We start from the raw sequence: 6,000 nt of genomic DNA on the forward strand, positions 1-6,000 counted from the left end.
TACCACATCTACTGACGGTCATTATTTGTCATCATGTTTTTTTCCCGAGTTCGGTACAAAATTCTCTTAAGGTTGTGACTTTCAAGCCTTAAACAGATTCATGTATCAACGCCTATGTCACGTGATCATACATGTACAATTTTGTTACCCGAAAGTCTCTGTTCACGGTAGCAGAGACACGAAATCTGGAGTGTACACATGTAAATATTGAATTATGATATTTTTTTTATTATATCATGTCATGTTCATGCAAAATTGTAAAGGAAAAATGCGTCGAAAGAAACAAATTGGGGTAAAGTGAAATAATAATAATTCATGACGTATAACTAAAACTGAAAGGTAGAGCATAGCATTAGTAGCAATATAGATGATGTATCGGGTAAGGTATCTATATAGGACGATTTGAGAGGTGAAATACGTTACCCAAGCAGGTGATCGTCGTCACCGCATCACTGTCTAGTATGTATCAGGGGTTCTACTATTGTCAGGATAAGTGTCAAGGACTGGTAATCCCAGGATACTACTGTTGTCAGGATAAGTGACCCGGACTGGTAATCCGGGCTGGACAGACGGGGTACCATATAGAGGATCTTTTGTAACCATACAACACAATACTTGGGCATAGTTAAAAGACGAAATGTCCACAGTGGGAAATTAAATCATCTGTTTGTGAATGAAAAGCGTTTGATGAATGAACATTCTTATAAAGTTTCAGATGTCGGTATAACAGTTATACGTGTATTGAGCGACACTAGAAGCGTTACGCTGATAAAAAAATATACACGAATAAATACGAAGTTTTCTAAAAGCTATTCAATTCATAAAATGCATTTGGTCTGACTTTATACGGGTTTCACTGATTCGTTTGTGATATCTACACGGTGTTGTCTGTTACACGTGGACCAGATGCGGCTCCGTTTTGTTTTATGTCCCCGGGGTCGTGTAAATCTGTCCAGTAGCTCTGCTCGTGTCGTGCTAACGAGGCCAATTACACTGGTGTTGCACGGTTTGTTACACGTGGTAACAAGCATTATGTACGTGCGTTACGTGTTGAGATGTTACGAGTAGTTCTTCCTGGTGTTGTACTCCCCATTAATATCTCTAGTCACAGAACATTAACACGTGTACACAACATGCACGGCCAAACAGGAATCGATTCCGATCCGATTTATTGCACCCGTCGTTCAATACAAATGTAGGTATAGTTGGCGTGCAGAAGAGGCCTGCGGGACCGTTCAGACGAGGATACATATGTAAGTCAGCTGCTACAGCGCTCATAGCTCTCAAGCTGTCAGAAATTATGCAACGTTTTGATTGCCCATGTAACTAATTTTAAACAGGTTATCTATCGTTCACCTAACCTCCATTACTAGTACTGGAAGCGCGAACTGCTGTTTTCAAAACAAAACGCGAAAAACTTGCCAAGTTGCAAAATACCAATCTTTGTGATAAATTGCCGTTGAAATCATTCTTTGCTTTTCCATTTTCCCCACATGGTGCAATTCTCTTTGGGAATTTCCCATTCAGTCACTCAACTTAATTTAGAAACAGGTTTCTATAATGGTGTGTCATTTTGCTGTATGGTATAGGAGACTATGGACAGCTTTCTGACACTTCCAGCTGAGTATTAATTAAATGTGGAGCTAAAAATAAATTGTTTTTGTCCGTCATTTCTGACATACCAGAAAATTATCTGTGGCGATGCAGTTACGTAAAACGCATGAGATGTGTGTACACTCGAACCTTAAAATATGCTGGCACTTTTATGTTTTAATTTACAACATGGTAAACACGGTAAGATGGAAAGTTAACTCACAGCAAAGGGAAATTTAATCCGGCACGGAGCTAGCGTGTGCTAAGTGTATCTTGTACACCTCGCAATGTGAGGTTTCGTTAGCCTAACCAACACGTGCAAAAAACAACTATTTTAAAACCTTTTACTTCCAAAATTATTCAAATACGTTCGAAATCTACGCTCCATCTAAAATGCATAATGAATACTAAACATTTTACATTTGTCCTTGAAAAAACCGCGCCCTTTTGTATAAAAAAACCCAATCAATTTAGATACCTGTTTAAACACTAATTAAGAACACTTCGAGCCAAGACGAACGCGTCATCGAACCGGAAGTGTCCTGTCTACGTTACCCAGGGTTTCATGAGCAGGTATTTAACATATAGTTATCACCGAACACCTTTGTAATTACAGAATAATGAGTAGACGTTATTGGGTTTGAACGACACGAAACAGTGTGCATTGACTGTGCATACACAACTTCCGACATTATGAGCGGCCACAACACACCCTTCTCGCGTTACTCGTGATCAGAGGGTACGTTACGAGGACCATGCGGTGAACCTTTATGATGTGTTTCTGGTTACACAAAAAACCGCTACCGAGCTACTAACTCCATCCTATCGGCTAATTGGCAGGAAAAATTAGAAATATTTTGAAAAATCAAACGCTGAACTGTCTATGATGTTAACCCGAATCATTGGTCCATAACGCAACTATAAAATAAAACCTTTTTAATCAGAAAATTCAGCATATATAAACATACATCCTTGAAATGACCTTCAGGAATTCCTGCTATAAAAAGTGTCTGTATTTACATATTAAAAGGTTTCGTGTTAGAGCTCGCTGAGCAAATCCATGCATGGCTGCGATTTGAATTCCGGCTTTTCATATTGAGGCTTTTCTTACCGAAAGAGGAAGCAGGAAAAGGGGAAGATGTTAGTTATCTGATACCAATTTTTGTCTTGTCGTCTCTTCTTCAAGACGAGCTGCCGATGGCTCTGGTCGTGGAGGAATATCTTATATCATTATAATCATAATAAATTATAATACTTTAACGTTTGGCCTTTCCGAAATCATGGTTCCTCTTTCAACAATTTCCGGGGATTTTCAACGTATTTTTTTTTTTTTTTCACACATTACAATCTTCATACATGTATTGCACAACACTGACAAGTGACAAATAGCACACTCACATGCTCTGATTCCGCCCTCGGCAAAAGATATAGTGCCAACGACAAACCGGGAGTAAGGAATGTTTAAATAAACATATGGGCCCATTCAACGGGAAATTCACTCATTTGAAGGTAATTGAGAAAACTTGAAAATTTAAATGACCAAAAGTGGTCCACATAGAGATAAAAAGCGTTTAAGAGTTACAGCTGCTGATCTCGGAAAGGAAAGTCACGTGTCTTATTCAATTTGTTAATTTGGGTTATTTTAATCTCTTGCTCCTTCTTAAGTTTGTTAAATCTCGCGTTCTGAACAAAACAACAGCACTCCCCGTCAATGGCCCGCTCCACTAATAAAAATAAATAACCCTGGGCCGAGTCTCTTTCGCTCCATCATACCCACAGACGGCCATCACATTACCTGTTTATACATACTTGTACACCAATATGGCTAACACGCGGACAGTAAAACCGATGTGACGTAAACGCAAAGACAATCTTTTTACTATGATTGAGATTGTTTTCTACCTAAGTGATACATTTTGCAGTACGACAACCATAAATATACATAAATAGGTACATGTATGTATAGTACGGAACTTCCATCTGTTCCTGTTCATACACCCTACATTACAATACATTACAGTCATATATAATACATTACAAAATCTCGAGCCCCACTGTTTTTTTTACCTTCTACCACAATTTATCATTTCGTTCCATCACCACCAATACACGCTCTCACGCATCATGAATTATAACCAGTGGTTAAACATATTTTATTCCTGTTACAAAAACTAGCAATATATAACCAATTTATTCAGAAGTATTACGGAAGACATATGCGTAATAATAACCTACCGTCATTCCAGCGTAACGATGACGCAATCCTAACTCGAATAGCATGATATAATTGGAAGAAATGCACACTATTTGGCTTTCATTCTGGTATGAAATGCACTTTTCTTCATACGTTTATTCTGAATGATTTAAATAAATAATAATTTCATGCAAATCTCTTAAAATAATAATATTATTATAACGATCTACTTTCAATTTATAAATGTAATATATGGACTTACGTTTTGGAGGACTCTGGTCCTAACGCTGGCCAGTCTCACATATCTTCAGGTCGGCTCCTTAGAGCCAAATGACGAAGCCTCTACCTCCTCGAACCAGTGACCCCTTTAAGTCACAAACAGGTGTTCAATTCTTCCAAAAATCCAATTTCGAAATAGGAATATTGTACAACGATCCTTCAGTTGTGGAAATTCACATCAGTGCGACGTGCATGGCGGATTTATCTGCAGAAGACGAACGATTATAGAATTTAAACACCTGAATTTTATAATACGATCCTACAGCTTAAGAAGTGCCTATTCTCAGCTAGCTATCTCTGTTTATCTCATATTCCGGTAGTGTACTGTATACCTGTATGGGGTTTCAAACCATCCACGCATGACCATATCACTCCGCCTGCTTTGATTGTTGTCAAATACAGTCTACACAATCTGAAAGTGTATGTACGTGTGGGTGCATATTTACAGGCTCATCAAAGCCGGAGGAGAGGGGTTAAAAATGAAGAAAAAAATATCTGCACTCGAGGACAATTACCAGGGGAGTTATTATTTTTCTAAAGATAGTAAATACTTGAAAACCGCGTCTGTTCTCTGACATAGGCGGAGGGGGGGGGGGGGGGGGGGGGGTTGAAACGCTTTCTACCTCCCACGAGAAAAACACGAATGGAATAAACATACTTACAGATATCGCCTCCCTACTTCCACTGAAAATGTTTTATGAACAATTATAGTATCGTTACTATGGCAACAAGACTAATGGAGATATATCGAGCAGTGTTTGCTTAGCTCAGGAGATTTTTTATTCAGTGATCACGTTTGAAGACTTTGTGATTTTGCGAAATTGCTCATCAACCGTCACTTTTTTTCAACTTCATTGCAAAATGTGTTCGCTAATTCCTGTGTAGGTTTACGTGATTATTCCAATTATAACGTCATCACTATCTAAAGAAGTGATAAAAAAGCTGATGTGGAGGGTAATCGCTGAAAGTAATATATATGTTCTTTATTAACTCTGTATCAAAGTAATTCGTTAAAATTTACTATATCCCTGCGCTTTTTTTTGTCCAGGGTGTGAGTCCTCCATCAGTCGTGTGTTAGTGCGAAAACTAAAATACCCCAGCAAACTAGCTCCTTTCGAAGTTTCCGGGGGCGCAGAATAACTCCCTCGGCAAATTTCGTATTTCAGAGATCACCCAGATGTTGTCGATCTTCAGACGAGTCCATTTTTTTAAAATTATAATAATAACACGTGTAGTTATCTTTAATCAAAAGTTTGATAGTTTTTGCATGACATTTAAATCCAAATGCGTAAGCAATCTCACACATCAGTATTCGTGTAAATATTTAGTCTTGTAAGGTCGATAAAACGGGATGGGATACGGTTGCCAAGGGTGACAACCATTTATAACAGTAAACATAAACAGACGCGGAGGACTTATAGCCCGAAGGAACAATGTCATCCTCTTCCGAAAGATTCTGGCAGAAGACAAGTATCAAGGATAAACAATAAAAATGTATGAGATGTATTTACCATCTGAAGGAACAACTACGCTTTATTATAGTTCTGCTCTCTGTTTGTTGTTTTATAGATATTACCAGTAGCACGGTTATGTATGTGTTTACTGGGACGGTACAGTTGCGCTGTGTATACCCTCTACTAGATTGTGTTGTTGCGCCACGTTCTATAACAATGTCGATAACTCCTCGGGTTTGCACTAATTACTTGCCTGACCCTCTGACGAGATTTGGTGTCCATATTACCATACAAAATAACATTTACTTATCACTTCCGCCATTAATTACGTCACTTGTCGTGAAGGTGGCACCGTGGTGTTCTAAGCAGTGATATACGTGTTTCTATTTAAACTATATCACACTCTGTCGTAATGTTAAAGAAATTTGGGTGTAAACTAATTGAAAGTTTTTACGTTGCCGAAATTCCGGCTTATGAAGA

The 6,000-nt window shown here is 38.3% G+C and overlaps 1 protein-coding gene across 2 annotated transcripts in view; it reads right to left on the reverse strand.

Annotated features, from left to right (window-relative positions):
* Positions 1 to 4,485, reverse strand: part of LOC110459991 (lactadherin-like) — a 69,183-nt gene extending 64,698 nt beyond the window's left edge. Inside the window, exons 1-2 of one of the 2 annotated variants that reach the window (XM_021512661.1) lie at positions 4,399 to 4,485; positions 4,050 to 4,271 (exon numbers count right to left, since the gene is read on the reverse strand). The gene's annotated coding sequence lies outside the window, so the exon portion shown is untranslated. The other variant, XM_021512660.1, reaches the window with a different exon arrangement.
* Positions 4,486 to 6,000: the final 1,515 nt, after the last annotated feature.

Source organism: Mizuhopecten yessoensis, unplaced genomic scaffold (assembly GCF_002113885.1).
Source record: "Mizuhopecten yessoensis strain PY_sf001 unplaced genomic scaffold, ASM211388v2 scaffold10275, whole genome shotgun sequence".
Taxonomy (NCBI): domain Eukaryota; kingdom Metazoa; phylum Mollusca; class Bivalvia; order Pectinida; family Pectinidae; genus Mizuhopecten; species Mizuhopecten yessoensis.